This window comes from Rhinoderma darwinii, chromosome 3 (assembly GCF_050947455.1).
Source record: "Rhinoderma darwinii isolate aRhiDar2 chromosome 3, aRhiDar2.hap1, whole genome shotgun sequence".
Classification (NCBI taxonomy): Eukaryota; Metazoa; Chordata; class Amphibia; order Anura; family Rhinodermatidae; genus Rhinoderma; species Rhinoderma darwinii.
The window spans coordinates 382,318,487-382,344,801 of record NC_134689.1 but is presented as its reverse complement, the minus strand read 5'-3'; the positions used below and the strand labels follow the sequence as shown (position 1 = coordinate 382,344,801).

The window sequence follows — 26,315 nt, the reverse complement described above, 5'->3', positions numbered from 1 at the left end:
TACAGAGGGCACTGTGGCAGCCTCTACAGAGGGCACTGTGGCAGCCTCTACAGAGGGCACTGTGGCGTTATCTACAAGTGGGTGTGTGACAGTATCTGAAGAGGACACTGGCATTATCTAGGGGTGTGTTGCATTATCTACAGCGGGCACTGTGGCCTTATCTACAGAGGGCACTGTGGCCTTATCTACAGAGGGCACTGTGGCCTTATCTACAGAGGGCACTGTGGCCTTATCTAGGGGTGTGTTGCAGCATCCACAGAGGGCACTGCGGCAGCATCCACAGAGGGCACTGCGGCAGCATCCACAGAGGGCACTGCGGCACTATCTAAAAAGGGGCTGCCCAATCTTGACATGTGTGCTAACTGAGCCGCCGGACTGCATTTAGCGACACTTAAACTGGAAAGCTGGATTGTTGAAATAAGCACGTGGAGAAATATCTCAAATTTTAAACCTAGCGCTATTATTATAGTAATGTAGTGTTATAGTAGTTCAAATAACTAATTGATTAACAATAATTTTGTATTGTATCAAATTTGAAAGTAATGCGGCCCGTCAACTTCCCATTTTTTCTATATGCGGCCCACTTACCCGGCCGAGTTTGAGACCCCTGTTCTAACTGAATGATTTGCTGCTCAGACATCTTTGGCTCCTCGCTTCTGCAGCCCATCCCCTCCCTCTATAGAAACACAAATTCAGACCCCAGACCAAACCCATGGATAAATCCAAACACCAAGTCATGCATGAATTAAGAGACCAAATACCCAAAATACTTCAGACCCCAGACAAAACCCCTTAATTTTTTTCAGACTCCAGACCAGAGGCCTAAAGTAATTCAATCCTCAGACCCTTACATTACTTAAGATCCCAGAACAGACCTATAAATTAGTTCAGACCTAAAATTAGACCCTTTCATTACTTCAGACCCCAGACCGAACCCTTAAAATAATTCAGACACTAGACCAGATCTCTAAATATCTTTCAGTCGCCGGATCAGACACCTTAAATAATCAGACTCCACTATATACTGACCTCTCCTCACACACTATGTCATATTGCAGGATGGCACCAGGACCTAGTAAGATGGCGGCGCCCGGAGCTAAAAATTAATCAAACAGATAACATCCGATTGAAAAAAATAAATGGTGATGTTGTTTAGGGGAGGGCAATTCCCCCCATGGCCCACCTAAATCTGCCAATAAACCATTCAATATGACATGATGGTCATGGGCCCCTTACAAAAAAAAGTGTGTTTTGTTTTTTTTCAATATCAATACATTTTTTATCGAGTTACGGAAGAGTCATAAATGTAAAACTTAGACATTAGAGAGAAAACTGATTTCCAGAGGGTGTAAATAATGGTGTATTCCCCAAAAATATGGTATAAAGAGCCAGTATGACCACATAGCTTCCGACAGAATAGAAGTGCCCAAAATCACCCTAGTTGGTTTGGTAGGGTATAATACCATCTCATTAGTATCTACTGGTACACTACTAATACATTTTCGAATTGCTCCACTATGATTAGTTGGAAAGCGTATATTAACCCTATAAGACCCTTGCCACTTGTATGGCAGCGTTTGACTTGTAAATATCTACATGGATGTCATTATTGGGGGATGTGATCAAACACTTGTTTATACTGTGCCACAGAAAATAGGCTGTGAACGTCTCTTGTAAAGCTGGTCGACAACCTCTGTTATACTGGTCGTGCTGGTTGTCACTAAGCTTACCCCAAAACAGATGGCTGAATAGTATTTTTCATAACTTGACATATTTAGCAGGGATTTTTTTTTATTTTAGGCGGAAATTTACGTAATTAATTCTTGTATACATATTGATTATAATACAAACCGGAGAAACAGAGTCCATATATATCAATGTATGAAACTAACTATCTTTATTGAAGAACAAGAATAAAATACATAAAATGACATAGACAGAGAATCCAAAAATAGTCCTAAAACGGATCACAGAAGTGTATATTGAGTCTATATATATATATATATATTAGAAAACCCTGATGGTATGCATAGTTACTATGACTCAATATGACTCCAACCTGGGGTGCATAAACATGAAAATGGTATCAAAGTATGAATTTGTGTAAAAAAAGGCAATATGCCTAACTCTGAAAAAAGTCTATAGTGACTAGAAAGTAAGTAGTTATTGCCTAAAGACAGATGGCACAGAGAGCCAAAATGTACTTCCAGAGTATGCACTTACCCATGTATGGGAGGTGAGATGTGACCCAGCAGTGTAGGATAGCGCCCCGACGCGCGTTTCGCCCGTAGCTTTCTCAAGGGGTTTTTATTTTAGGCGGAAATTTACGTAATTAATTCTTGTATACATATTGATTATAATGTTAGGTGTCATTCCCATGAAATTAAGCGTATTTCATATTTGGAAACTTTTGAGACCAGACATTAACCCCTTAGTGACCAGCCTAATTTTTACGTTTGTCTCATTCAAAGAATTATAACTTTTTTTATTTTTGCGTCGACATAGCTGTATAAGGACCTGTTCTTTGCGGGACAAGTTGTATTTTTTAATAGCACCATTTTGGGTTACATATAATTTATTGATTAACTTTTTTATGGGGGGGAATATAAAAAAAATGGCAATTTCGCCACTCTTTTTTGCATCCTAAATTTACGCAGTTTACCATGTGGTATAAATAACACAATCATTTTATTCAGCGGGTAGTTAGAATTGTAAGGATACCAAATTTATACTTTTAAACAGTAAAAACACTTTTTTTCAAAATCCTTTGTTTTTGTGTCTCTATATTTGAAGAGCCGATGCAGCTGCATGAGGGCTTTCTTTTTGCGGGACGGCTTGTAGTTTTTGATGGTACCATTTCGGAGTAGATACGACTTTTTGATTACTTTTTATCAAATTTTTTTTAAGGCTTGATTCACAGAAAACAGCAATTCTTGCATTGTTTTTCATGTTTTTTTCAGTTATTTATTTCTTATTCACTTTATTAAACTTTTTTTTTACTAGTCCCACTAGGGGACTTCACTATGCGATCGTGCGATCGCTTTTATAATACACTGCAATACTTCTGTACTGCAGATGGCCTAGCAGGCATTAACTAGTGGCAGACCTGGGGGCCTTTATTTGGCCCCTCGGCTACCATAGAAGACACTGACACCCTGCAATCTTATCGCAGGATGCCGGTGGGGTGAGAGAGGGAGCTACCTCCTCTTCTCCAAGAACACTCAGATGCGGCACTCGCTATAGAGCGCCCGATCTGAGGGGTTAAACTGGCGAGATCGATACTGATATCGGAGGTCCGGTGTCACCAGTATTCCACCCATATTTACGGGCACGTTTTCGCTGCAAAATTGCACTGCACTGCACTAATCGGCAGCCCCTTCTCTCTATCAGTGCAGGATAGAGAGAAGGGACAGCCCTTTCCGCAGTAAAAGTAAAAGAAATTCATACTTACCCGGCCGTTGTCTTGGTGACGCGTCCCTCTTTCGACATCCAGCCCGACCTCCCTGGATGACGCGGCAGTCCATCTGACCACTGCAGCCTGTGATTGGCTGCAGCGGTCACATGGGCTGAAACGTCATCCCAGGAGGCAGGACTGGAGGAAGAAGCAGGCAGTTCTGGGTAAGTATGAAAAGGGCGCTGAAAGAGTTACGGCCGATCGTTTAACTCTTCCAGCACCCTGGACAGCGACTATCCCCTGACGTTGCCTAGCAACGCTCCCGTAATTACGGGTGCACACACATATATTTCAACGGCACGGGCACCTTTCCGTAAGCAAACGGGAAGGTACCCATGGCCAATAGAAGTCTATTGGCCTGTAATTACGGGCGTTTTTACGTTCGTGTGCATGAGGCCTTAGACTTCCTATTGAGCTCGTACACCGCTTCGAGGAAAGCCGATCATAAATTAATCTGCCGCTTCATTTTAGCGATAGGTGGGGGTCTCAGTGCTCGATCCCCCCCACCGAGCAAAACTTCTGACATGTCACTATGATATGTAAAAAGTTTTTTTAATGTTTATCTACCCTTTAAATGCTAACAGTCACATTAAAATAAAAAAAAACATTTTGAAAGTGTCACAGTTTTTGATATTGTAGACATGTAATTTTTGTCTTATGTAAATAGAGTAGTCACGTAATTTGGGTCCCTTTTGTACATTTTAACCCCTTAATGATGTAGTTGATTTTGGCCTTAAAGACCAATCAAAGTATTCGTCCCTTATAACTTTTTATTTTTTCATCAATGTAGCCCCATGAAGTCTTGTTTTTCGCAGGATAAGTTGTAGATTTTTTTAGGAACCATTTCCAGGGTAAATATATGTAGCATTCAATGTATTTGGAGAATGCATAAAATCGCAAAATAACAAATATTTCAGACACTTTTTTTATAGATACTTTTCGATTTATTTTTAATTTATTTTGTAAAAAAAAATAGTCTATTTAGTTTTTATTTATTTTGATTTTTGGAAACATTTATATTTTTACATTTTATGGGAATGAAATAACAGGGGGTTTGAACTCACTAACTTGAGGAATTAAGCAGCAAGAAACAAGGAGAGATGGATAGGGGAACTAAGAAGAGTGGGGTAACAGAGGGGTAAGAAGAGAATAGTATTTTAGTAGGTTTTTACGACCCACTCTATTGATAGAGCGCCCGAACAGAATTTTAGGGAGCTTTTCAGCTGGTGCATTAGTACACGGTGAAGCATAGCACTATAAACATCCTATAACTGCTATTTATTAAATGGGTCTGCCTGGTGACAAATTCCCTTTAAGCGGCCATTTATTAAATGCAGCAACGCTCATTCAAGTAATTTGGCGACTATGTAAAATATGGTAGTGCAAAGTCCACAAGAGCAGGAGCCTCTCCTACTAGTGTCTCATTACTCTGGCTCATAGAGGGTGTATCGAGCATGAGACTCCCCTCTAAGGAATATGGACAGACAGGGGTTGTCCAAATGGGACTAAAACTTTAAAGGTCCGGCAACCCACTTTCGTTCAGCTGCTGGCCTCATGATATGCTGACCATCTGTTATCGCTGGGGGAAGCTGCTTGTACAAACACATTAAGAGGATTGTTCAGGCAGGCAGCGTTTTTTCATGCGTTTTTTGATGACCTATCCACATTTATGTAGTGTAGTGTACCCACAATAAAATGTACTTTAACCCCTTCCCAACATGCGCCATATATATACGGCGCAGTCAGGAAGTGGCTCCCGCAAACCGCAGTACAGTTACGTCGCGGTGATAACGTGGGCTCAGAAGTTGAGCCCACGCCATTACCTCGGGTGTCAGCTGTATATTACAGCTGACACCCTGCTGTAACGGCCAGGACCGGAGCTAACGGGCAGGACCGACCGCTGCATCTAAGTCATTTTTTGCCGAACGGCATTCCACGCAAAGCGATCACGGGGGTGCCGATGGTTGGTATGGCAACTGGAGGCCTAACAATGGCCTCCTGGTCTGCCAAGTGCAGAAGCCTAAAAGGCTTGCTGTCAATGTCTGACTGCTCTAATACATTGCACTACATAGGCAGCATAATGTATTACTATAGCGATCAGTGTTGCAGGCCTTTAAATCCCCTAGTGGGACAAAAAAAAAAGTTAAAAAGAGTTAGGCTGGGTTCACACAAGCACATTAACGTCCGTAATTGACGGACGTATTTCGGCCGGAAGTCCCGGACCGAACTCAGTGCAGGGAGCCGGGCTCCTAGCATCATAGTTATGTACGATGCTAGGAGTCCCTGCCTCGCTGCAGGACAACTGTCCCGTACTGTAATCATGTTTTCAGTACGGGACAGTAGTTCCACGGAGAGGCAGGGACTCCGAGCATCGTACATAACTATGATGCCAGGAGCCCGGCTCCCTGCACTGAGTTCGGTCCGGGACTTCTGGCCGAAATACGTCTGTCCATTACGGACGTTAATGTGCTCGTGTGAACCCAGCCTTAATAAAAACCCCAAACTGTCTTTTATTATTGAAAAAAACGAAAAAAAATATACATTATTGGTATCGCCGCATCCGTAACAACTGAAACGTTAAAACGATTACGTTATTTATCCGTATCACAGTGAACGCCGTAAGAAAAAAATTATGACAACAACGCCAGAATTTTACGTTTTTAGGTCACATTGACTCCCAAAAATTTAATAAAAAGTGATCAAAAAGTCCCATTTACCCCAAAATAGTACCAAAAAAAGCGACAGCCCGTCCCACAAAAAAAAACACCTGATACAGTTTTGTCGACGTAAAAATAAAAAAGTTACGGGTCTTAGAATATGGCGACACAGAAAAAGTTAGATTTTTGTGCAAAAGCTGCAATACATGAAAAAAACGATATCAATTTGGTATCGCCGTAATCGTATCGACCGGCAGAATAAAGTTAACATGTAATTTATGGCACACGGTGAATGCCGAAAAAACCCCCAATAAAAAACTATTTCAGAATTGCTTGTTTTTGGTAATTTCCTCTTCCAAAAAAATTAAATAAAAAGTGATCAAAAAGTCGTATGTGTCCCAAAATGGAACCAATAAAATCTACATCTTGTCTCGCAAAAAACAAGCACTCACACAGCTCCATCAGCCAAAAAATAAAAAATTATGGCTTTAGTAAGGCTCGGAGAAAAACAGCCTGATGTACAGGACAGAGGGAAACATAAAACATAAAAAATACTATATAAATTTGATATCGCCATAAACGTACTGACCCACCGAATAAAGTTAACATGTAATTTATACTGCAAGGCAAACACCATAAAGAAAAATAAATGAAAAATATTTCTAGAATTGCTGTTAATTGTTCCCTAGACTGCCAAAAAAATTAATAAAAAGTGATAAAAAATTTGCATGCCCCTAATTAATGGTACCAATAAAAACTACAGCTCGTCCCACAACAAAAAAAAAGCCCACATACGTGGATGGAAAAAACAAAAAAAGTTATGGTACTAATAAGGCGGTGATGAAAAGACATCCTGATGTGCAGGCCCAAGGGGAACATTCCTTCAGTTTCAACAAGTAGTTATCAAGGCCCTAGTTTTTGAGTACCAGGAAGGAAAGGGACATAGCACATTTACTGGAAGCGAGGGCGCCCGTATTATACCAGGGCAACCCTTTCTCACAAAAATGTCCCAAATTACAAATGAGACATTTTTATGGCACATCAGGGGTTTTGCAAATGCGACATTGCGTCCACAATCCATTCCAGCAAAATCTATGCTCCAAATGTCAAATACCCCTCCTTTTCTTCTGAACCATCCCGGATATCTAAACTGCTGTGTGTCCAAACAGCAGTTTATGACCTCATATGGGGATTTCCATAATCAAGAGAAATTGCTTTATAAATGTTGTAGTTCTTTTGCTACATTATTGTTTGTGAAATTAAAAAATTTGAGCCAAATTGACATCAATTCCCAAACATATATTTTCAATTTTTTCTGCCCAATGCTAATCAATTCAGAAAACTTTTTAGGGGTTTTCACTGTACTGGTACCTCAGGGGCTCTAAAAACTTGACATGGCACCCAGAAACCAATCCAGCAAAATCTGTACTCCAAAAGCCAAATGGCGCTCCTTCTCTTCTGAGACCTGCCGTGTGCCCAAACAGCAGCTTATGACCACATATGGGGTATTTTCGTACTCTGAATAAATTGCTTTACAAATGTTGGGAAGCTTTTTTTTCCTTTATTCCTGGTGGAAATGAAAAAAATTTGAGCTAAAACGACATATTATTGGAAAAAATTTAATTTTTCATTTTCATGGCCCAATTCTAATACAATCACAAAACACCTGTAGGGTCAAAATGCTCACTGCACCTCTATATGAATTCTTTGAGGGGTGTAGTTTCCAAAATGGTGTCTTTTTTTTGTTTTTTCCTATGTTTTAACACCACAAGACCTCTTCAAACCTGATATGGTGCCTAAAATATAATCTAATAAAAAGAAGGCTCCAAAATCCACAAGGTGCTCATTCATTTCTGTGGCCTGTGTAGCACACTATAGCCACATGTGGGATATTTATAAAAACTTCAGAATCAGGGTAATAAATATTTAGTTGCGTTTCTCTGTTGACACTTGCTGTGTTACAGAAAAAAAGGATTACAATTGAATATCTGCAAAATAAAATTAATTTGGAAATCTTACCTTCACTTTGCTTCCATTCCTGTGAAATGCCTAAAGGGTTAAGGAACTTTCTAAATGCTGTTTTGAATACTTTGAGGGATGTAGGTTTTAAAATGGGTTGAACTGGGCCCTATAAAAATATGCTTTGACATTTTCTCAAAAATGTGTGAAAATGCAGCTAAATTTATAAGCTTTGTAATGTCCTAGAAAAATAAAAGGATATTAAAAAAAATGTTGCCAACATAAAGTAGATGTATGGGAAATGTTAACTAGTAACTACAGTATTTTGTGTGGTATAAACTGTCTGTCCTGCAACCAAACCAATTTAATTTTAGAAAAATGCTAATTTTTCCAAATTTTCTCTAAATTTTGGTGTTCTTTTCACAAGTAAATACTGAATGTATCGACCAGATTTTAGCACTAACATAAAGTACAATGTGTCACGATAAAACAATCTCAGAATCGCTTCGATAGGTAAAGGCACTGAAAAGTTTTTACCATATAAAGTGACACATGTCAGATTGCAAAAATGAGGTTCTATCAGAAAGGTCAAAACTGGCTGCAGTGGAAAGGGTTTAAACTAAATAATCATTTTTTTTTTTTATTTATTTGTTTTTAAGACATATTTTTTTACATTTATTTATTTTATAAAATTAGTGTGCAGACAGCCCTGAACAGACAGCCCTGGGGTCCTTTCTAGGTCACCAGACTGACTGCAGAGAGGTTCCCCAGTCTCTGATTGGCTCACAGGGAAACCAGCGACTCGATCGAAGGGAGGAGTTCCATTTGATCATGCCGCGGTCACGTACCATGGTGCCTAAAGGGTTAAATGGCCGGGATCAGAGGTTCCTCCGATTCCGGTCATAGTCAGGAGGCTGCTCCAAGAATAGGTGGTGTTAGTAACAGCTCGTTCTTAGAGCAGGAGTGCTCACTGAAGTGCTTATTGGACACTTCTACAGCAAAGCCAAAATAAGTAATTGTAGAGTGAGCACCTGCACGGCCCACCATCGAAAGACAGTGGGTGGACGATACGGTGTGAAATATATTGCTCATCATTCACCTGTTGCATGTGTTCACCATTGTCACCTCTTATTATATATAGTATGTCTGGTGACTTGTCTGTTGGTATATATATGTGTGTACGTGTGTAAGCACTAGTCAGTCTGCCTCCAGCAGTTTACTTCCCTTTTTTGCCTAATTCTGAAATTAATTTTATCTTTAGCGGTGAGAGAGTGGTCGCCGGCAGCGATTGTTCAATGTCTGTTGCCGCAATTCATCACCTAGTGAACAGCTTATGTGTTCTGTGAGCTCAGACTTGTTCTCAGTGATCTGCCCAGACCCCACTAATATGCTATGCACAAAGCTATAAGCACACTAAAGCTGGCCATACACATAAGATACACTACCTGACCAAAAGTATGTGGACACCCGACCATCACACCTATATAAGCTTGTTACACATCCAATTACAAAACCATTGGTGTTAATATGGAGTTGCTCCCCACTTTTGCACCTATAAAAGACTCCAATCTTCTGGGAAGACTGTCTACAAGATTTTGGACGGTGTCTGTGGGAATTTTTGCCCATTTATCCAGAAGAATATTTGTGAGGTCAGACACTGATGTTGGATAAGAAGTCAAGTGTTGGCCCCAGGCACAATGTTGATGGAGGTCTGTTAACTTAGGTCTATGAGACGTCTGGGCATCAGGGCGTTGCGTCCTGCGTCGTTGGGATTTCACCAGTATATATATATATATATATATATATATATACACACACACAAAGTTTTGTGGCGCCAAAGAGTTGGGCATTAATCGGTGTATAGTAAAGGGCTCTTCTGCCAAGCTTGAATAAGTTGAGTAATGCCGCAGTAAAGAGCAGGTCGGAGAAGGCCAGTGCCAGACAATTGAAGCTACTATGAAAGAAAGTCAACTGTAGCAGCAAAGGAAGAGAGTGTGCAGGTGTGCAGCGCAAGGTGACATCGGAGGGTAACCCACAAGGTCTACTAAGTAGAGAGGGACCAGTACTCCTTCGAAGACCCGAGTCTGGCCAAGCGGGGCAGAAGCCGCGGAAAAGTGAATGCTAAAGAATTCAAGTATAACGGGTGGGGAAGTAATCACAGCCAAACACTGTATATAAGATATTTGATAGTGATAGAGACTGTGTTAATGTTGATGCAATGTTAAAGTATTGCGCTTTTCCATGAAAATTATTGGTAGAAATCTAGATTTTTCACACTACTTGTATCCGTGATATCTATAACGGAGAAAAGGCAACCGCTTGACTGGGGATACTGCAACAGGTAGTGGTTGACAGCCACGAGGACCCACAGGGGCATAGGCTGCAGCAATTTCTACATTTGTGGCGCAATATACGGAAGAGGGCGCCTCCGTTACCCTTGTGAAGACAGTCTGCTATGCGTTTTCACTACTTCGAATTGGTTCAATTCTGTAGCGTTATTTAAATGTGTGTAATTTATATAACGGTCAGCAGGCGGTGCTGCTGTACTGTTTTCGTCTTTACAGTTGCTGTAAATTATGTCCGTTCTATAAGATTTGCCATGTAATAATAAATGTTCCATAAATATCCAATAAAATATTACAATGTATCTTCACTTATCAATAAACCTCATTATAAAACATTGTAAAGCATTATATCAATAAACTTATTACACTTAACCTGTTCCCGCACCATGACGTAATAGCAGGTCGTAGTGTGCGGGGGGGGGTGATGTTTGGAGCGGTCTTATCCACTGAGCCCACTTTGCACGCAGCAGGTGTCAGCTTTGTATTACAGCTGAGACCTGGGACTAACTGCCAAGAACAGCAATCGCGCTGTTGCTGGCCATTTAACCCCTTAAATGCTGTGATCGATCATGATCGCAGCATCTAAGACGTTAGAAAGAGGGGGACAGCCCTCTCTTTCCAGTTTCCCAATACATTATATGGTACAATAAATGGTGCCGTGAAAAACTACAACTCGTCTCACAAAAAACAAGTTCTCATATGGCTTTATCGACGGAAAAAATAAAAAGTTATGGCTTTTGGTAGGTGGGGAGTAACTGAAAATTCAAAAAATGACGGGAAAGGTTAATACACCGCATTTAAAATTATTATGCAAATGTTATTTTTCGCTGATTTTCCTAATTAGTCGATGCAAATGACAGTCAGTATAATCTTCAAGCCATCAACCGTTGGAGTATAATGCGAATTTTATTGAACAAATCTCCTAATGATAACAGATTTTTTTTTTAGAAGTAAAAAACTCAAATTATTATGCACAACAGAGATCAAAACATTTTAAAGGTTGTAAAGAGAACTAAAATGGTAATTTGTTGAATTTGCAGCATCAGGAGGTCATATTTACAGAAATCAAAAGCTCTTTCAATCAAAAAAACTTAACAGGCCAAGTTACATGTTAACATAGGACCCCTTCTTTGATATCACCTTCACAATTCTTGCATCCATTGAATTTGTGAGTATTTGGACAGTTTCTGCTTGAATATCTTTGCAGGATGTCAGAATAGCCTCCCAGAACTTCTGTTTTGATGTGAACGGCCTCCCACCCTCATAGATATTTTGCTTGAGGATGCTCCAAAGGTTCTCAATAGGGTTGAGGTCAGGGGAACATGGGGGCCACACCATGAGTTTCTCTCCTTTTATGCCCATAGCAGCCAATGACACAGAGGTATTCTTTGCAGCATGAGATGGTGCATTGTCATGCATGAAGATAATTTTGCTACGGAAGGCACGGTTCTTCTTTTTGTACAACGAAAGAAAGTGGTCAGTCATAAACTCTACGACTGTAAAGGATCTGCCAGGCACTACGTCTGGGTATACTCCCAGGATTAATCAGTCGACACCTGAGGCCAGACCTCTGAGACTGACACCTGCTCCCACCAATCAGGGTGGCAGGCTCAGGAGTGGGAGAGCCTATCGCGGCCTGGTCAGTCAGAGTTAGCTCCGCCCCCTGTCCATTTATACCTGCCGTTTTCTCTTCCTCCTTGCTTGTTATTCTTCTTGGATTCCTGGCCCCACTGCTGCCTTGCTCCAGCCTGCTTCTGCCTTGCTTCAGTTCCGTTTATCCTGCGTTGCTCTGCCCCTGGCTTGCTTCTGCTCCGTGCTCCCGTTTGTATACTCCACTACTTCCTGATCCTGACTGGCTCATTCACCGCTCCGTTTCCTCGCGGCGTTCCGTGGGCTACTGTATTCCCTTGCGTGTTCCCTGTTTGTACTCCCTTGCACTTAGACAGCGTAGGGACCGCCGCCAAGTTGTACCCCGTCGCCTAGGGCGGGTCGTTGCAAGTAGGCAGGGACAGGGCGGTGGGTAGATTAGGGCTCACTTGTTCCCTTCACCTCCTTCCTGCCATTACAACGTACTTTGCAGAGGTCATTTTCACACCGTCAGGGACACTAAATGGGCCTACCAGCTCTTTCCCCATGATTCCAGCCCAAAACATGACTCCGCCACCTCCTTGCTGACGTCGCAGCCTTGTTGGGACATGGTGGCCATTCACCAACCATCCACTACTCCATCCATCTGGACCATCCAGGGTTGCACGGCACTCATCAGTAAATAACACGGTTTGAAAATTAGTCTTCATGTATTTCTGAGCCCACTGCAACCATTTCTGCTTGTGAGCATTGTTTAGGGGTGGCCGAATAATAGCTTTGTGCACACTTGCAAACCTCTGGGGGATCCTATACCTTGAGGTTCGTGGGACTCCAGAGGCACCAGCGACTTCAAATACCTGTTTGCTGCTTTGCAATGGCATTTTAGCAGCTGCTCTCCTAATCCTATTAATTTGTCTGGCAGAAACCTTCCTCATTATGCCTGTATCTGAACGAACCCGTCTGTGCTCTGAATCAGCCACAAATCTTTTCACAGTACAATGATCACGCTTAAGTTTTCTTGAAATATCCAATGTTTTCATACCTTGTCCAAGGTATTGCACTATTTCACGCTTTTCGGCAGCAGAGAGATCCTTTTTCTTTCCCATATTGCTTGAAACCTGTGGCCTGCTTAATAATGTGGAACGTCCTTCTTAAGTAGTTTTCCTTTGATTGGGCACACCTGGCAAACTAATTATCACAGGAGTCTGAGATTGATTACAATGATCCAAAGAGCCCTAAGACACAATACCATCCATGAGTTTAATTGAAAAACGAATAATTAAATGTCTATGACACTTAAATCCAATGTGCATAATAATTTGGAACATGGTGTATACTATTATACTTATATTTTGCACTCTATGTTCCCCAGAGGATTATCAAAATCTCTGCTGCTACCTTCACTGATGGTCAATTTGTATTCAGTTTTATACAGCTCCTATAAGAGACTGCGTCTGTAATATTCAGAACTACACCAATCGTCTACATAAGGACGATATGAAATCTATACAATACTTGCCTACTTATAAGAATAATTTACATGGAGAACGGAGATGAAAAAAGTGCCCTACATAAACCGTGCCAGCAGAGGGCCCCCTCATAAACAGTGCCAGTATAGTTACTTTCCTTCACACAGTCATAAACAATTCCGGCTACCTACAGCCACCACTAGGGGTAGCACACTGCATACATCACCCATTGAAGACAATAGGAGCTGTAAAAATACATATGCAGCAAACTCCCCCTAGTGGTGCCAGCAGCCTTTGTAGGAGTCTTGCCTGGTCTGCCTGGAGTCCAGGAGATCACTCCTACTTGGTGAGAGTCCTGAACAAACCTGGAAAGTATGCAGAGGTATTACCTTACTATAGGTATCTGTGCTAATTAAAGGGGTGATCATGTAAATAAAGCTCAATCACTGCATGCTTTGCGTTTTTATTCTTCACCTTTTTAAGATCTCTGCTTGCTAGATTTACATTCAGAGGCTAAAACCCTATATTGATTTAGGTCTCCTCATACAGCCGAGGTTTTGACACAATTTATTAGTGTAGGTAAGTGCAATCACCCTGGAGTTCAGGTCAGGTTAGGGTTACTAGACGGATGCCTTGTAACAAACCATCAGCTGTATGGAAAGGACTAGCTCAGAATAAGGTTTAGCCCTGAATGTAAACAACAACGTTTCCATTCGCTGACCGCAAGCAGACATCTTGAAAATGATGTGGAACTAGAACACAAAGTATATGAGAATGTTACAAATATATAAACTCCTAGAACAATGTGATCATGGGCTAAGACGTGTCCACAAGGGGCACCTTCCCTTTCTTAACAGTTGGGCCACTCCAAAATTAGTACCATACAGAAAAAACGGAGTACAAAGCCATGTATATAAAAGTGTAACAATTTTATTAACATGAAGGTTTAGACAAACAATTAAAAGTTGGTGTCAAAACAGAGAAGACTTTAAGTGTTCGCATGTCATATCGGAATAATAGGGCCTATGACGCAAAAGAGGTATACTGTAATCTCCATATTGGAAATATAAACAATAGGTGGTGGCGTGGCCTGAAAATGGCAATGCCCTATCCTAAAGTGCAAGTGCATATAATTAGGAAAAAAAAACAGTCCATATAAAGATAGGGGAAACCAGTGATATCAGGGATAAAACAGCACCTTACCCATCTCAGTGGTCCTCAAAGCCTGAATGACATGTGCAGGACCCCAACGCGCGTTTCGCCATCAGTGCTTCTTCATACATACCCCCTGAGGAAGCACTGATGGCGAAACGCGCGTTGGGGGTCCTGCATTGCCATTTTATGTCATTGCCATTGATAGGGCATTGCCATTTTCAGGCCACTGCACCACCTATTGTTTACATTTCCAATATGGAGATTACAGTATACCTCTTTTGCATCATAGGCCCTGTTATTCCGATATGATATGCGAACACTTATAGAGTCTTCTCTGTTTTGATACCAATTTTTAATTGTTTGTCTAAACCTTCATGTTAATAAAAATTTTATACTTTTATATACATGGCTTTGTACTCCAATTTTTCTGTATGGTATATGACAATGTTGCATAGTTTTTTTTTACTATACAATGGTTCATCTTTATGTGGGACTGGACAAGCCCTTTAAAGGATTATTCCCTGTCCATACGCCCTATTAGGGAGTTTTATATGGTATACGTGCAGCTTTCCCTGGCGACAACAGACGATCGATGGGGGTTTCAGCTGATGGCAGGGTTCTCATTTAGAGACGCAGTGGTTGAGATAGGATCTGAGCTTCCTGCAAATATGAATACAGGTTATGAAATTTAACTCCTTGCCGCCACAGTCATTTTTTGGATTTAAATTTTTCTTTCTTCCTTTGTACCTTCTAAAAGCCCTACTTTTTTTTTGGGTCGATAAAGCCGTATGAGGGCTTGATTTTTGCGGGACCAGTTGTAGTTTTATGGCACTATTTATTGTACCATATAATGTACTGGGAAATGGAGAAAAATTCTATGTGGGGTGAAATGGGAAAATATATTGATTTCTCCATTGTTTTTTGGGCTCTGTTTTTACGGTGTTCACCCTCCAATTAAAACGGCATGATTACTTTATTCTGCGGGTCAATGCGATTACGGTGATACCAAGCTTATAGGGCAGGTTCAGACATGGCGGAATTGAGGTGGAATTTCGCTGTGGACAGTCCGCAGTGGAAATCCGCAGCAGACATTTTTCTATTACCTTCTATGGCTTTTTAGGTAACTTAGTGCTGACGTTGCGGAAAAAGTAGTTGCGGAAAATAGGCTGCAGTGCAGAATTATCATTCCGCATCATGCTTGGCCACCACCGGAGAAGCAGTGGATTTTCACTTCGGATTTCAGCCTTTGCAACCTCTTCAAAGGCTGAAATCTGCGGCAAGTCCGCTGTGATATCCACAACGTCTGAATTACCTGTCAAGTATGCAAATTTTGCTGCAGACTCGCTGAGTAATTGCCGCAAATTTGCAGCAAAATCTGCAGCGTGAAATTTCTGCCACGTCTGAACATGGCCATATAGTTTTTAATGGTCCCATTTTGGGGTACATTCAAGTTTGTGATCACTTTTTATTAAATGAAATTATCGGAGATGAGGTGGCCAAAAAACGGTGATTCTGGTGGTTTACATTTTTTTTTCACTGCGTACACCGTCCATGTAAAATAATGTTACATTTTATTAGAGGATTTCAAATAGCTTTTTAATTGTTTTTTATTTTAAAAAGATTTAACTTTTTGAGATACAGCTTCTTTGTATCCTGGATACACAGTAGCTGTATCTTGTGCTCAAACCCGAATCCGTCAGGTCCGCGAGACTGGCGGCTTCGGTGACAGCGGGTCCTGCGTATCTCTGACACGCAGGATCCGCCTCTTATCGATTACATCTAAGTTCATGATCAGATCTGATCGATATTAGCTGGATCTAATGTATCAGAGACACGCAGGATCAGCTTTTAGCCGAGCCGTCAGCTCAGCTGAACTGATGGAATTAGCTTTGACAGAACTATACATCCAATATGTATACAAAACATATAGAAGCTGTATCTCAAAAAGTAAACGTTTTAAAGTTGTTTGAAATCAGATAAAACATTGATTTATTTAAAAAAAACGAAAAAAAAAACTCTTCATAGGTGTACTACTCATATACATGTATATGGGGGGTGGGAAGGAACAGTTGTCGGACAAAGGGATATTACCGATTCTATGACGTCTGTAGGCTCTAGGGCATATGAAAAGAGGTTGTCAGGATGAGACAACCCCAATAAATGTTTTTTTCTGGTGATACATACCCGGTAACATACAGTTTCCCAATTATAGGAAGTGATGTTAAATCAGCCATTGATATTATAAACTAATGAGGAACCCAACCCTTTTGTTCCTCGGAGCTGTCATTGAGGTACATTGTGACGTGTTGGCCCTACACAGCGCCGGACACAGTAACCAGGATTTCACTGTGTCACACAGACCTCTTATCGGTGCAGAGTCTGTTTTCCAAGTGATTCACCTGATACTAGAGATTACTGTATATTCCAATTTCCTGTCCCTTTTAATAATGTTTGCAGGAGTTATTATAACACTGAGCGCAGCGTCCTCGTAACATCTGGAGTCAGTAAAATAAACTCATAAAGACGGTCAATATATTCCCCTGCCATATCTCGTGTTCTCGTAATACCTTCCTGGCGACGCTTCCTCATTCATCCTATAATAAGAAATGTTGTATATAATAGATTGTGGGTTTGTAGCACATTGATGCTGACCATAGACCTAATAGTTTAAAGGGGTTATGTGTGGGGACCAAAAAGTATTAGCAGTGTAGTCCCTGCAGTATATGAGTACACTCGCTAATATACATTCCGGGCCCCCGTCGCACTGATTCTGAGATTTTCATAGATTTTTACAGCACTGGCGGGGGACCGGAAGTCTACTTGCACAGCCTTCTTTGATGACGATACGACTCTTCTTCATGTGACCGATCCTGCTGTACTCTATGTACAAGCAGTAGCAGTAGTACAGCGATTACATGGAATACAGCCGGGTCAGTCACGTGACGAAGTGTCGTATCATCATCAAAGAGGACTGTGCAACTACACTTCTGGTCCCCCATCAGTGCTGTAAAAATTGATGAAAATCTCATAATCAGCACGACGGGGGACCGGAATGTATATTAGCGAGAGTACTCTCATACTGTAGTGAGCACACTGATAATACTTTTTGGTTTCTACATAACCCCTTTAAGGACTAAACAACTAGTAATAATGATAAGTTCAGATCATTTTTAGGACAGGTGTAAAATGTGGGCATAAATCCCTATACCTTAAAGGGAACATTAGCGTGTATAATTTATTCTAGGGCAGGTATGGTTTTCATAATTTGTGCGCTGTGCCTTTAAGCTATGTTCTTGTGACTATCCTTCCCTAGGTGATGTTCCCAAGAAGTAAATGTATATTATGTTTGTTTTGCACTGTAATGTCTTTTGTGGCAGGTGAATGAATGTAAATAGGTACTGTCTCTTTAAGTCACGCGGAATCTGTGCTAACCTGCTTCTTCCCCGGTCTGGAGTGGCAGACATGTTCCTCCTGCTTTGTTCATATGCCACATGCTGATGTTGTTTTTACGTTGACATTTGTTGTGATGCTATGTTATTATGGTGCAGGACCTGTGGTCATGTGATGATGCTTTGCATTTAGTGATCAGCCTATTTTGGGCAATGACAAAGCAATATTTTTTTTATCATCGCATTTCAAATTCCATAACTTTTTTATGTTTCTGTAAAAATAGCCGTGTGAGGGCTTGTTTGTTGCGGGACAAGATGTATTCTTAATTTCACCATTTTGGGATACATATAATTTATTGATGAACTTTTATTAACGTTTTAGGGGGTAAACAAAAAAACAAAATTGCACCATTCTTTTTGGCGTCCTTTTATTTTTACTTAGAATTTTTCATTTATTATTAAAGGGTTATTCTCAAGATATATTTAGTGCTCATAGCCCTAGAATTCTATAAATAATCCTATTTCTAAATACCTTCTGTTATCTGTAGTGTAGCATTTAGAAGTTATGCCCTCCTTGCAACACCATCGCATATATTTTGTTGTGGTGGTCATTTCTATGGAAACGACCACCACCGCCGTTTGCATTTCCTTCCGTGCCTGCGCACACTCTCGCCGGTACCATTTTTTGGGGGTTTATGTAGCTAAAATAAAATGGGGCTAGTATCTAAAATTAGAAGACTTGTGGGGTAAGGGGGGATCGTGGCAAGCTAACGTACCATGATTGAAAAATCGGCGCTCGGTGGAGGCGTTCGGTGAGAGAGCGATGCTGTTATGACTGGTTGATTATAGCAGTATCGGGAGCGCGCAGATAGTCGAGCTTGTGAGTTTATTACAGTGTTGCTTGCTGGAGAAAAGTTTTAAAAAAAAGATAGACACACCCATGTTTTATGAAAGCTAGAAGAAGGAGTGGAATTGAAAAGAGAAGCTAGTAGAAATAATATTTTCATGAGAATAAATTGAAAAATTTCTATATTTTCGTATGTAAAACATTAAATAAAAGAGTGAACTTGGCAATAACCTTTTACTTTTTTTAGTCCCACTATGGGACTTCACTATGCGATCATTTGATTGCTTTATAAAACACTACAATACTTCTGTTCTGACGTGTATTATGCTGTCAGTGTAATAGTGGCAGCCATTCTAATCGGCATTCTGAAGGCAGACTTGGGGGCCTTTGTTAGACCCCCAGCTTCTATGGAAACCATCGGCACCCCGCAATTGTTTTGTGATGTGGTGACAGAGGGTGCTTCCTCCCTTTGAAATCACTTCGATGCTGCAATCGCTATTGACTGCAGGATCTAAGGGGTTAAATGGATGGGAACGAAGGTAAAAGCAATCCCGCCTGTTAGATCAAGTGCCCTGCTGTCTTTAGTCCGACATCTGCTCTAGCTGGCACGGGACACCCGTGCCGGACTTATGTCACAGCGCTGTGAAAAGGTGGTGCTGTGGCATAAGTTCCCCTAATTACCACCGTGAAAAGGCATATTGGCGGTCATTAAGGGGTTAAAGTCTGTGTTGTACATGACAAGCTGTTGTTCACAGGCATTCATGGTTGGCTCACTGTAATATCCGAATTCCCGGAGGCCACCCTCTGTCCAGTGGCAGGTCATTATAAGGGCGGTACGAGCGGCAGCCAAGGGCCCAAGGCTCCCAGGTGGCCCATGCCACCCGGCCCATAACATTTATGGGCCTGGTGGCACGGGCCCCCTCATGCCCGGTGGCGTCGCTAGCAGCGGAGGGGTCCCCCGGTGCTAAGCCACATTCACTTGTATCTGCATCCTCAAGACACAGATACAAATGAATACTATAGGCTGCAGGCCACGTTAGGCTTGCAGCCTATAAGGTGCCGGGAACACTAACTGCGCAGGCCAGCGTGATGATGTCACTGCATCACGCTGGTCTGCGCAAGCGTCCCGTCCGGAAGTTAAAAAAAATGTGGGGGGGGGGGGGCTGTGTGGGGATTGCTGTGTATCACTATATACAAGGGGGGAAATCTGTGTGGCACTATATACAAGAGAGCGGGCTGTGTGGCACTTTATACAAGGGGGGCTGCGGGATGCGATATCACACATAGACTAGAGTCTATGGAGGGATGCGTGAAGCGTGAAAAAACAGGGCATGTCCTATTTTCTCACGGACCCTTCACACGGTCCGTTGAAACAACGGCCGTGTAAACGGCCACATTGAATTATATAGGTCCGTGTGACGGTCGTTGTTTGAACAGCCATCACACCGACGTTTAACATGTTCGTGTGAATAAGGCCTTACAAGCAAATAAATTCAAATTTAGAAAAAAGGTTTTCATATATTCTCTAAATTTTGGTGTTTTTTTTTTACAAATAAACACTGAATGTATAAACTAAATTTTACCTCTAACATAAAGTACAATGTGTCACAACAAAATATTCTCAGAATCGCTTCGATAAGTAAAAGCATTCTTATTACCACATAAATTAACACATTAGATTTGAAAAATAAAGCTCTGTCAGGAAGGTCAAAACTGCCTGCAACGGCAATGGGTATCCATTGCATTTAGTGTTTATTGGCTCAACATGCCTTAATAGGACATTATAGACGAAATGGGCAGGTAAGACCGGGATCATACACAGAGGAGAAAATTGGGCCCACTCCTTTTTTAGACCCTCATGCCCCTTCACCTATGTAGTGCTAAATAGTGTTAACACCACTTCCAGTCCAGCAAGGGGGGTAGCCTGGATTTGGGTATTACAATTGGGTTCTGCTCCTTCATCCATGGGGCCCATAAATGATGGCAAATAAATAACTGCATATGACAGTAGAGTAGAGGAGAAAATCGCATGAGAATTTCACGACCAGGTTCTCCATAAACGGGTTCCAATAGGTGCAAATTGGGTGAGGGGGTATTTAAAAATTTGCAATGGTACCCAGAAAAAAAGCACTCACTGGCCGACATTTACTAAGACTGGCGTATGTTACTCCTGTCTAAGTAAAGGAGTAAGTTGGAGTAACATATTTGTAACATGGTTTGTGGGGCCGAAAAAAGACTTGTCCATCCAGTTCAGCCTATTCTCCTGCAAAGTTGAACCAGAGAAAGGCAAAACCCCCATGAGGCAAAAGCCAATAGGGAAAATATTTCTTCCTGACTCCAAAATGACAATCAGAATAAATCCCTGGATCAACGACCCATCTACAGTAATCTAGTAACCATAACTTATAATATTATTACACTCAGGAAAGACATCCAGGACCCTCTTGGGACCTCTTTCAGTGCATTTACGATAACAACTTTCCATAGTCTCACTGCTCTTACAGTAAAGAATCCGCTTCTATGTTCGTGTAGAAACCTTCTATCTTCTAGACGTAGAGGACGTCCCCTTGTTATAGTTACAGTCCTGGATATAAATACATCATGAGAGAGATCTCTGTATTTCCCTTTGATATATTTATACATAGATGATCAAAATTAGGGTTATTTCGTTTAGAAAGGAGACAACTGAGGGGTGACCTAATAACTTTCTGGGTACTGTAGTCCACCAAATTCCATTTATTACTTTAGTTGCCCGCCTTTGAGCCCACTCAAGCTCTACTATGTCTTTCTTGTGCAGTCTGACTGGTGATTTATGAAGTGGTAGAACTATGTTCTTGTCATGATAATCTATGCCCCTTGAAATGCACCCCATGACCTTATTTACCTTGGCAGCAGCTGCCTGACACTGGTTGATCACTAAATGATTTGCTGCAAATTTATTAAATGTCTCTTAATAAATTTGGCGCATTTGGGACTTTCTTAAAATAAAAAATATATGATCTACGCCTGCTATGAGCAAGTTTAGATCCGCACCAAAATTTGCGCCATTTTTTGGTTTTATATTTAACAAATTTTTGTCTTCTTGGAGGTCATGTTAACTTTTCTCGCCACTTATCAATTTTGGCAAGTGCCGAGAAAAGTCAAAATTTTTGAGGTAAAGTTGTTGTACTCTATGAATTGGGACTTTTTGCCGCAGTTTATGCCAAAAACGGTTGTCAACTGCATTGTAAATGTGGGCCACTGTGTCTGGTAACAAGCCAAAGGAGCGGAAGGCCCTGGCTCAAGCTGGTCTTTTCCCCTTGGCGGTATTAATCTGCTCAGGGCTTCCTGTCTCCATCGGCATTGCATAGTGGGGTATTGATCTGTGGGTACTTTGTCGGGAAGGGAAAGAGAACAAGTGTTGGGCCCTCTTGTCCCCATGTTGATTATTGCCACATGGCCCCATTTCCTCTATCTACACCCCTCCCAGACACTTGTAGTTATGTCCACATTGTCCCCTCAGCTGATATATTCCAGGCTCCTTAAATCTGTCCATATGGAGAGTTCCTTTTCTTTTGTCACCCTCAGGCACAAAAAACTGAGCACGTCAGGCTGTCATAGGGAAAAGCAAACACTGTTCAGTGACTCACATCCCCCTATCTTTCTCTTCTTTCTGAGATGAAGGTGATAAACAGTGACAGAGAGCAGCCTAGACCGTCTTATTAACCCTCTCTTCCCATGACGCACATGCCCGCTGCAGGGCAAAATCTGGAAGGTTTACAATGAAGCGGCTATTGGATGGAGTCTCTGATCTGGACTGACACAAGATAGAGAACAGCATCGCTCCATCAATAGGACATTACCTCAGAAGGTGTACACAAGGTAAGATCACATCCTTATTGCTCTGCAAAGCTTCGAAAAGTGCACAGAAGGGTTTATAGGATGAAGGTGGGAGTAGTGATGGTGGTGGGGGTATGCAAGAAACATGTATTCTACGGTTTAATGGAAAAAGTTGGCGAAGAAAATGAAAAAAAGGGCAGGCATCTAGGGATAAATGCGTTGACTTCCAACGAAACAGATGTAGCAGAGCTGAATTTGTCATTAACTCTTTAGAGCTGCATTGTTTGTGCTCACCAACATCTGTGCTATGTGCCTATGTAATTCCATTTGTAATACATAAAGAAATTCAAGGCCAATGACGAGCTCGACTCTGCTACATCTGTATACAGGTGTTTCTTACTGATCTATATAATAATTTTTATCTGCTTTCTTGAGAATCAATATCCTAAGAGTATAGTCAAAGACTGCGCACAATGCTATATTAGTATGTAACAAATGATGGTATATTATACAGATGTAGCAGTGCTGAATTTGTCTTATAATTTTTCGGGGTTTGTATTGTTTGTGCATTGTGATGACTAACTGGGTTAAGAAAAAGGAGTAAGTCCCATGTAAAACCTTAGAGAACAGATTGGGATATCCTGGGAGTTATACCAGATGTTTTGTAATATAGTGAAAGACAGGGGGGAAAAATTGGGTTCCAGATACAGATCTTTTGAAACTAGGTCTATTACTCAAGGTTCGGAACAAGTGGTGGACGATGGCCTCATTGTAATATTAGCAGGGGTGTGGTGACAAGCTGCCATAGACCTTAGATATTTTTCCGCTTATTCAGCCGATAGTTAAATGTCTATGGGGGTTGCCAGACAATCCCTGTGTTTGGGGGATACATACATCAGGAAGATTGTATATTACCTATCTGGTGCTATTATATTCCGTTCACCTCATCGCTGGAAGCAATGTGGAATGGGAGTTAGGTAAGTCTTGTATTCGTTTATTGTATTTTTGGGCACTATAGGGGGCACTATAAGAGCACTATTATTAATGGGGGCACATTTACCAATGGGGCACTCTAGAGAAGCTTTATTACTAATGGGGCACTCTCATGGAAGCGCTATTACCATTTGGGGCATGCTGGGGAAGTTTTATTACTAATGGGGGCATCTGTGGGAACACTATTTCTAAAGGGGGCACCATGGAGAAGCACTATTACCAATAGGGGCACTCTGGCACAGTTACTTTTTGGGACACTATGGGGAAACACTGTTACTAATAAGGGAAATCTGGCACCGTTCCTTTTGGGGGCACTATGGGGAGCACTATTTCTTTTGGCAACACTATGGTAGGCACTATTACTGTTGAAGGCAATCTGGTTTGCACAATTACTTTTGGGGCACTGTAGGGGAGCACTATTATTGCTGGGGGCACTCTGCTTGGCACAATGATATATTGGCTGGGCAAATATAATTTTCTAGGCATTATTGCTGTTAGGGCCACTGTGAGCTTGGCACCATTATTTTTGTTACTATATTACTGTCAGAAGCACTAAACGGGAAAGAAAACGCCTCCAAGCTGAGAATACATCACATGTGAGTCACTGAATTTAAATATGTATTCAGTGTGTGTTCACTATCTTGTGATACATGTGATGGTCCCTGTATAGTACCCGGTATTATTTATTAACTGTATGAACATATTATCATATGTAGATATGTGTTTATGACAGGGGCAAATTATTTGGGGGCAGGGCTGATTTGGGAGAAACATTTATGTATTATAGTATTATGTTAGACTCGGAGTTCACATTTTATTCCCACACTGTACCGGATATACAGTACAACTGTCCGCACATAAAGAAAAAAGCAGTTTTAGTTATTGTCACTGTCACCACTCTGTGTAGCTAAAGTCCTCCGGCGTCCTCCCTGTCTTTTCCCGTTTCGGCGTTTGCAATGAACGCTTCTTCTCTTTGACGCTTGGTCTACAGATGCCTCCGAGTGCCAAACAGACTGAGACTGCGTCGTTCCCCTTTCTATAGCACATTAGCTACTGGAGCGCCCCTGATCTTTCCTGGAACATCTTCATGCTAGATTGCGATCTCCGCATGTAGGGGGTTTGTAGCACATCAGCAGCCCCCATGCATTTGTGGGGGCTGCTGATGCTTGTGATGGCATCCGGAGGCCAGGCAACGGCCTCTGGGTCTGCCATGTATGGAAGCCTATGAGGATCAGCCTGTCTGATCCTCGTAGACTAACTGTCAGAGTGACTGTGACGTCACACTGACAGTTGGAATACGTTACACTACCTAGGTAGTGTAATGTATTCTAGCAGCGATCAGAGCTGAAGGTCAAAAAATGAAAGTGTAAAAAGTAAAAAAAAAGTTAATAAAAATGTTTTATAAAAGTGTAAAAATAAAAGTTTTTGTTTTCCTATAATAAGTCATTTATTATAGGGAAAAAATGAAAACGTTAAAAAAAAGTACACATATTTGGTATCACCGTGTTCATAACGACCCAAACTATGAAACTATAATGTTAATTTTTCCACACGGTGAACACCGCAAACAAAATAAACGGAAAACTGCCAGCATCGCTATTTTTTGGTCACCACCCCTCCCAAGATATAGAATAAAAAGTGATCAAAAAGTCGCATTTGCCCCAAAATAGTACCAATAAAAACTACAACCCGTCCCGCAAAAAACAAGACCTCCCACAGCTTTTTTGACGAAAAAATAAAAAAGTTACGGCTCAGAATAGCGTGTCTCAGAAAATAAATTATTTTATAGAAACGTAATTTATTGTGCAAACGCTGCAAAACATAAAAAAAACTATACACATATGGTATCGGCGTAATCATACCGACCGGCAGAATAAAGTAAAACGTAATTTATTGCGCATGGTGAACGCTGTAGGGAATAAAGAAATTTGGTCACCTTAGCTCTAAAAAAGATCCTGTGGAGTCAAAATGCTCACTATACCCCTAAAAAAATTCTTTGAGGGGTGTAGTTTCCAAAATGGGGTCACTTTTGGGGGGTTTCCAGTGTTTTGGTCCCTCCGGGCGTTGCAAACCCGACATGGCACTGAAAACCAATCCAGCAAAATCTGCGCTCCAAAATCCAAAAGCCGCTCCTTCCCTCCTGAGCCCTGCTGTGGGTCCAAACATCAGTTTATGACCACGTATGGGGTATTGCCGTAATCGGGAGAGATTGCTTTACAAATGTTGGGGTGCTTTTTCTCCTTTATTCCTTGTAAAAATGAAAAAATTCTATGTTTCCACAGAAAAATAGGTGATTTTCATCTTCACAGACTAATTCCACTAAATTCTGCAAAAAAACTGTGGGGTCAAAATGCTAACTATACCCCTAGAAAAATGCCTTGAGGGTGTAGTTTCCAAAATGGGGTCACTTTTGGGGGGTTTCGACGGTTTAGGTACCACAAGACCTCTTCAAACCTGACATGGTGCCTAAAATATATTCCTAAAAACAAGAGGCCCCAAAATCAACTAGGTGCTCCTTTGCTTCTGAGGCCGGTGTTTCAGTCCATTAGGACACTACGGCCACATGTGGGATATTTCTAAAATCTTCAGAATCTGGGCAATAAATATTGAGTTGCGTTTCTCTGGTAAAACTTTCTGTGTT

The 26,315-nt window shown here is 41.3% G+C and overlaps 1 protein-coding gene and 1 long non-coding RNA gene across 2 annotated transcripts in view; one reads left to right on the top strand and one right to left on the bottom strand.

Moving 5' to 3' along the window:
- The window catches only part of LOC142750073 (uncharacterized), a 49,977-nt gene that overhangs the window by 1,941 nt on the left and 21,721 nt on the right, over positions 1–26,315 (bottom strand). The gene's annotated exons all lie outside the window — the stretch shown is intronic.
- SLC18A1 (solute carrier family 18 member A1) overlaps positions 22,511–26,315 on the top strand; it is a 90,332-nt gene continuing 86,527 nt past the window's right edge. Inside the window, exon 1 of the mRNA XM_075855411.1 lies at positions 22,511–22,723. The gene's annotated coding sequence lies outside the window, so the exon portion shown is untranslated. The remainder of the gene's footprint in view (positions 22,724–26,315) is intronic.